Here is a 6,231-nt window from a genome sequence, read left to right on the forward strand (position 1 = left end):
AAGGCCCTTCCTCAAATATCCTAGTCCTGTCTTCTAAGTTAGAAAATATAACCGTAAAGAACCCCTTTGCTCCTAACTTTACCTCTACATGACCTTTTGGTTTCCATTTCAGATTGATCCATCTCATAAGATCTCTCTCCGCGGGCCAGTATCCTATAAACTTGCAGATTAAAGCATAATCTCTCATATATGTTCTGTAGTTTTCAAGCTTATTAGGCGGTATTACTAACCTTGGGGTATTTGCTGACCGTGGTAGGCATTTGCTCTGGATTCCTGCTTTTCTTTGTGCTCCTGCTGCTGAAGTCTCTCCATCATTGGATCGATCCTCTTCTTCTTCTCTCTCTTTCCTCGCTTCGCCTGTGATTACTTCTTTATAGGAGGGGATCTCTCCCCTCCCTGCCTCCATCCCCATTCCTTCGCCGCAGTACCCGTGCTGAATGCTTCACAGGTTAATATCTGCTCGTGAATGCGTCCGGAGAGGTTCAGACATCCAAAATATTCCTGCTTCTCAGGAACTTTCCGACCCTGCACCTCGCTTCCTGGGATTCAACCGAGGTTGATCCCCTGCTGCCCTGCACACGACCCGTCGACGAAACCCTAGCTTCGTGCTACCTCGTCGCTCGAATCGCCTTCCCAGAGAATCATTTTGTTGTAATTATTGTTTAATGCTCCCCTCCCCAGATAAATAGGGGAAACAACACTTCACAAAGGTTAAAAATTCTAAAGAAATAATTGCATTTTATTTTCAAGATTGTATTATTTTATGATATGCGTCTTTTAGAATATAAAGAAAATGGTGGTGATTCCTCCTTCAATTATTACAATATGTTATCCTTCTATAAATTCCATTATGGTCATGTTTCCTCTCTGAATTCATGTAATCGTAGATGCTAGAAAGGCTTCATATGTTCTTACATATTCATTTGTATTGATTCTTTAATGCATGTGTTTGTATGGATATTTGATATTATATCTTTAAAATTGCGCTCCATGAATCATCGCTCCCATCCTCTTTCATCCATTATGTCTAGCTTTAGCTCAAAAGTGTAGAATTCTGGAGGCTTCAAGCTCTATGCGATAAGTGTAGAATTCCTTATGATTCAAGCTCTATGTGATGATTTACTATATCTCCTTATCCTATCTCATTGCTCTGCCAAAGATTATTAAACTATAGGTCCTTGAACTACTCGTCCTCCACTAGTTTATCATATATTTCTGTGAGTCGTATATGTGAGGAAGTACCAAAATGCATGGCTTGCGCCTTTAGATGAATGAACCAACCCAATTTGTTTATTATATCTATATCTATATCTATATATATATATATATATATATATATATATATATATATATATATATATATATATATATATATATATATATCTATATATATATATACAAAATTATATGTGATGTCCCTAGTTTCCCGAGAATCATATGAGACACACAAAATATAGATGTTCCAGGCACTGGTCTTGTAAGCAATTCGAGGCTATCTCTGGAAGCGAAAACATCTTCTGGCGCTGTTGCCAAGGAATGTATTGAAGGATTTTTCCCATGGGATACGACAAGTTAAGCACTCTTTATGTAGGTCAGCAAAGGCGTTCTTATTTCATCCTCATTACCTTGGCGACTCCACAAACCCCATTATCATTTATCATCCCGTATTTTAGAAAGCCTCACACTCGCTCAAATACCTCTCAGCAGAAAACCCCATTTGTATATCATTGAGAGAAATTGATTTTCAGGAGAGTCTGGAAGGAGAAAAATCCTACTACCTACGCTAATGTCTCATCATTCTTTGAAGCTTCCTCATCCAGCGCCCAACCCGCTGTCATTCACTACTCAAATTTACTCCTAAGATCCTTACATACCCTGCTCTTAGTCTAGCCACTCCAACCACCGAGGTCTTGGCCTAGGTTCATCAGGAAAATGTCAACCCCCCTCCATTAATTCATATGGTTGTTCTAGGTTTTTTACTAAATAAATATGCCCATCTTGATTTACCTCAACCCCTAAGTGCTATGCCTTAGGAATACCTAAAGCTTTTGCCTAGGTTCAATGGGGAGGATGAAAATACTGCACAAAGAAACATTGAAACCTTCTGTGCTTTTGCTAAGAATCTAAATGTAGAACAACAGGATGTGGTCTTGAGACTCTTCATACAATCCCTTGATGGAGAAGCCAGAAAATGGTTTAAAGCCCTACCTAATGCCTCCATCACTGTCTGGGAGGAACTAAAAAACTCTTTTACTCAAAAGTGGGGCGAAAAGAGAAATCATGAACATGTCCTCATAGAGTTCGATGCCATAAGGAAGAAGCTAGAATAAGAGATTTTAGAATTCATAAAAAGGTTCAATAAGCTGTATAATAACCTGCCTGGTGAGATAAAGTCTCCTTAAGCTACTACTCGCGTAGTTTTTGTGGGAGCCTTTGAATCTGACTTTGGTTTTACCTTAAGAAAGGAAGTCTTGCACTTTGGATCAAATCCAAGTTGATGCTCTTGAGGTAGAAGCAAATTTCATCGCGACAAGGAAGTCAAGGGATAAGGATGAACCTATTGAGAAGAAAAGGGGGAAAGAAGAAACATCCTCCTCTGGTCAAGCTAAAGAAATTCCAGATCTAAAGTGGGAAGAAATGGATAAACTCATCAAGCGCTTATCACAGAAGGCGATGAAACTTGAGCTGGAGAACAAGAGTCCCCCGATATCGAATGCTCAAGGTAACAACTAGGGTTATAACCCACAGTAACGAAGGCCACCATTACAGATTATTCCAAGGGAAATAAAGGACCAACTTGATCAGATCCTTCATCCTCTATATTTAGAAGATGATCCCGATGAACAATCATCAAATACAGATGAGATGCAGGGAAACTTGTATTCCTTTTTCTCTGAAGAAAAACATGAAAATATGGCTCACCAGGAGACAAGTCAATATAGAGAAGCAACAAAAAATGAGCAGGACATACATGATTACTGTAAACAATTTGCGGATTTCATGCAAGCACAACTACACCAAAGGTATGACCTAAGATCTTCAAGAAAGAGGTCGTGGGAACTGGAACAACAAGAGGGAACTGCTCCCCAAGGTATTCCCCCAGTGCCAGATAAAGGGAAAGGTAAGATGAATCGTGACTTATCCAAGGTAAAAGTCCCCTCAAATAAGGAATGAAATAGCTCTGAGGTACACACAGAAGAGAGGGCACCTATTCTGATAAAAACTACGAGCGATAAGGAAAGAGAAGCAAAGTTAGGAGGTGTAGAAAAAATCCAACTTGCATTCAATCTTCAGAAGGAACTCGAAAAGGTAAAGGTTCCTGTCCCTCTAATTGAACTTCTAAAGCAACCCACTTATAAAGCTTAAGTCTCTCAGTTCATGCTTCCATCCACCTCAGCATCGACCCATGGCTGTTTAAACCTTCAAGAAGAAAGACCAATGGTTGTTTTTAGGCCTCATGTTGAAGAACTTGATCCTTCTATTGCACCCTTCTATGTGACCCTAGTAATTCATGACCTCTTATTGCATAACTACATGTTGGAATTTGGAGCCTCGGATAACCTCATGCCCTTAGCCATGATGGAACAGCTTGGCGTGCAGATCACCAGGCCCTACAAGGACCTATACTCCTTTGAATCTAAGAGGGTCAAATGCTTGGGAATGATAAAAGATCTGGTGGTAAAACTGGCTTAGATCCCTATGAAGAGCGTAGTGATGGACATCGTAGTGGCAGATATTCCCCCTCGATTAACATGATCCTATCTAGATATTGGGGTTCCAAGGTGGGGGGCTCTATCAAATTAGATCTAACTTATGCCACTATTCCCACTTTTGGAGGCAAAGAAAGGAGGTTGTACAGAGAGTCCAAATTTGTAAAAACTATGACCCTAGTTGAAGGTTCTAAAAATTCTCTAGTATATGGAAAAGAAAGCGACCTATCCTGCATGTTCCTAGAAGAATATGAGATCATATTAGAAGAAACACCAGTACATCTAATGATGCAGTTAGAACACCAACACACAGATGAAAACAAAGTGTGGAAATTATACTTTGATGGAGCAAAGTCCAAAGAGGGAAATGGAGCAGGAGTATTGTTGGTATCTCTCGAGGGCAGCCTGATAGCCCTCTCATTCAAGCTAGAGTTTAAGGCAACCAAAAACGTGGAAGAGTACGAAGCATTATTCCTTGGGCTACAAACAACAAGGAATATGAATATTGAACGCTTAACTTTGAATGGAGACTTTGAGCTGATTGTAAAGCAGATCATAAATCAGTACTAGGCTAAACACCCTAGATTGAGGACTTACCAAAATGAAGTATTGGATTTAATTGATAACTTCTTCCTGGCCTTTATTATCCAATCTATGCCTAGAGAAGGGAACATAATAGCTAATTCCCTTGCTGTAGAAGAAATCAATTTCAAATCCCCTCAAAATCCGCTTCTCAGGTATAAGGTGGAGGTTAGACACAAATCCTCTATACCTGATAATGTCAAACACTGGCAGGTATTCGAGGACGATGAGAAGATCAAATGATTTATAGAAGTATTTGGGGACTTCACTAACTCAAACTTTGATCAAGGAGAGGAAAAAAAGAGGCAAATCAACAACCCACTTCGTGGGAAGGCACATCGGCTAGACATAAAATTCTACAACTGAAAGGGAATATTATTCCTCGTGGGTTAGTCCCACTGGAAAGCTTATTTAATAAGGATGATTTAGCCTCCAAACCAATGGCTTTGGAGATGGAAGAACAAGTAGAAGATTGCAATATCAGCTCAGAGGATGAAACCCAGATGGTCAAACTATCAAAAGGAATCCCTGTGCAATATAAACAAAGGTATTAATCTCTTCAAAAACTATGATGATGTTTTTAATTGGTCGTATGAGGACTTACAATCATTTGATACTAACATCATACAACATAATATTCCTTTAAAGGGTGGAATAAAACCATGCAAGCAAAATCTCAGACAGATTAATCCACTCTTACTCCCCTCCATTGAAAAATAAGTGAGGAAACTTCTACAGGCTAAAATCAAAGTGACTTTAAGGTATTTAGAGTGGGTGGCCAACTTAGTCCCAGTCAAAGAATGGAGAAATAAGGTTATGTGTATATTTTCAGAACCTTAATAGGGCATCGTTGAAAGAAAACTACCCGCTTCCTAAGATGGATTACATATTGCAGAAGGTGGGTTGGTTAGTCAGAATGTCCATGATGGATGGGTTCTCTGGTTAAAACAAAGTGGTAATTCACCCTGATGATCAGAAGAAGACTGCTTTCACCACCCTGTGGGGAACATTCATGTATGCTCGCATGCCTTTCAGCCTTATTAATGCAAGGGACACGTTTCAGAGAGCTATGGATTTAGATTTTGTAGGGGAGAAAGATAAGTTCATATTGGCATATTTGGACGATATCACAGTCTTCTCTAAGACTGATGAAGAACACATCCTCCTTTTGAAGCTCACCTTTGAGAAATGCAGGAGATATGGTCTCTCTTTGAATCCCAAGAAATCTCAGTTCACCCTGAGTGAGGGGAAGCTACTAGGACACATAGTAGCACAAGAAGGAGTGAAAATTGATCCTAAGAAAGTCGAAGCTATCAGTCATATTCCTCTACCTAGAAATAAGAAAGAGGTCCAAGCCTTTTTGGGGAGAATCAATTTCTTGAGGAGGTTCATACCCAACTATGCAGAAATAGTGAAGGGTATTACAAATATGGTAGAAAAGGAAAATGAAGTCAAGTGGATCCCTACCCCCCAAGATTCTTTTACTAGAATTAAAGAAGCTTTGGTCGAAGCCCCAATACTAGTCAACCCTAACTACTCAGCGCCTTTCTATATCTTTTCTTTTTCTTCTTCGCATACTGTTGCCGTAGTTCTGCTACAGAAGAATAAAGATGGTTATGAACAACCTATCACCTTCTTTAGCCAAGTCCCGAGGGATGCTGAGCTAAAATATAACATCTTGGAGAAACAAGACTATGCTCTAGTCAAGGATTTGAAGGCATTTCGAGTGTATGTGCTACAATCAGAAATCACAGCATTTGTCCCAACGACAACGGTCAAGGGCATCCTTGTGCAAGGAGGCAATGAAGGAAAAAGGGGTAGATGGATAGAAATGATACATGAATATGAGTTTGACATAAAGCCTACTAAGCTCATAAAAGGCCAGGGGTTGGCCAAGATTTTATCAGAATCTAATTTCCAAGCTTTAGGGATAAACTTG

The sequence above is a fragment of the Pinus tabuliformis genome, chromosome 8 (genome assembly GCF_031772625.1).
Source record: "Pinus tabuliformis cultivar Carrire ecotype Pingquan chromosome 8, CPIR1, whole genome shotgun sequence".
Lineage (NCBI taxonomy): Eukaryota > Viridiplantae > Streptophyta > Pinopsida > Pinales > Pinaceae > Pinus > Pinus tabuliformis.